Genomic DNA, 1,954 nt, shown 5'->3' with positions numbered 1-1,954 from the left:
GGTATGAAAAGTGATCTGGTTGCTCGGATGGTGTTGCTCAGTGGTTGAGCGTCAACCTATGAACCACGAGGTCACAGTTTGATTCCAGGTCAAGGCACATACCTTGCCAGGGCACTCCCAGTAGCGGGTGTGTAGGAGGCAGCTGATCCATGATCCTCTCTCACCATTGATTTCTCTATCTCTCCCTCATCCTTGCTCTCTCTGAAATCACTAAAAAATATATTTAAAATAAAATAAAATAAAATAAAAGTCTCTTTAGCCAGCCTTCAGCTGGAAATTCAGGGTAAATATTCCCCAATTTAGTTTTAATTCCAGTTGGATTCTGGGAGGAGGTGTGAGAAAGATCCACCTACTCTGCCGCCATCTTTTCTCAGTTCAAGGGGGATATCTTTTAAAATCAACTTCATGGGCGCCTAATTTACATGCAGTAAAGTGCTCACATTTTAAGTGTACTCTTCTATGAGCTGTGACAAATGTATATACCTGTGGACGAAAGGGGCCACATGCTGACCTGACAAGCTCAGGGGAGGCCTGCAGGGCAGTCTTGCAAACTCAGAGACCTAAAGTAACCACAAAGGATGGTCTGAAATTAAACTTTAAAAGCAGTTATGGTGGACAGTTATGTCCTAGGCCGGTATCTTCACTGACAAGGTCAACCTTTACCTTAACTGAGCCTATCTGTCTTTTGGCATCTATGATAACATACCCTTGAAATGTCTGGGTAATTTGTAACTTCCCTTTTTCTGGAGCCCCTGGGGCACAACCAAATGTGCTGGGCGCCAGGACAGATACCACAAATTCCTTCATTATCATGTTAACTGTTCCTGGGTCACAGTGGAACTGTGCCCCGCATAAGTATGTGTCCATCATTTTACTTTTTATCCAATCTCAGGGGTTTCCTCAGCTTTGCTTTATCCCACCTTCTTAATCTATCACCAATGAATTTCATGTAACCCACCTACGTCCCTCCTTTGATTGCAATGATGGGATATTGGAGTTGTTTATAGTGATATAAAATATATATTTATGTACACCTATGTATATATATGTATATATGAGTATAGTATATACACAGGCATATAAAAATTTGTACCTATGTATAGTGACGAATAGTGATGGCTGTTAATTAGAGTTATTATGGTGATCATTTCTCAGTATATACAAATATAGAATCATTATGTTGCACATTTGAAACTCATATAATGTCAATCATATCTCAAATTTTTTAAATATATAAATCAGTTTGTTTACAGATTTATCTTTCCTTAAAGTACATTTCTCTTAGCAAATCTATTTATATAGGTATACATCAAAATTCATCCCAGTTACTTTACAGATCACACTTACGAATCACATCCTGAGTATGTTATGCAAAGTTGCACTGGATGTTACTACTGACTGAAAATGGCCTAAAGACCAGGCAGTTTACACATACACAGTAAACTGGTTGATTTTTCATGTCTGCACAATACAGTACACAGGCTGAGACGGAGAATGTTTTGCAATGGGTTTATGGAGAAGGCTTTGCAAAGTGCAGTAGGAAAAGCTACTAAACACAGATTTATTAAAATGACATCAGTTTATATTTTTCCTTCACATTTTTATAATTCAAGGATATTTTATTGAATTGCTGCACAACCATTTTAAGATGAATTGTAAACACATAAACATATATATAATATACACTGTATCCTATATAATAAAAGAAAAACATGCAAATTAACCATCCCTCTGCTACGCTCAAGCCATCCCCACAAGCCATGCCCACCAGCCAATCAGGAGCAAGTATGCAAATTAACCCAACTAAGATGGCAGTGGCCATGGAGCTGGAGCGAGCAGGAGGCTTGGGTTCCCCTGGCGATGGAGGAAGTCAAGCTTCCCACCTGCCCTGGCAGGCCCTGGGCTCCGCTCAAGGCTACAAAGTTTCAATTATAGAAGATAAATAAATCCCAGA

Source organism: Myotis brandtii, unplaced genomic scaffold (assembly GCF_000412655.1).
Source record: "Myotis brandtii unplaced genomic scaffold, ASM41265v1 scaffold775, whole genome shotgun sequence".
Taxonomy (NCBI): domain Eukaryota; kingdom Metazoa; phylum Chordata; class Mammalia; order Chiroptera; family Vespertilionidae; genus Myotis; species Myotis brandtii.
Note: the sequence above shows the minus strand (reverse complement) of the source record.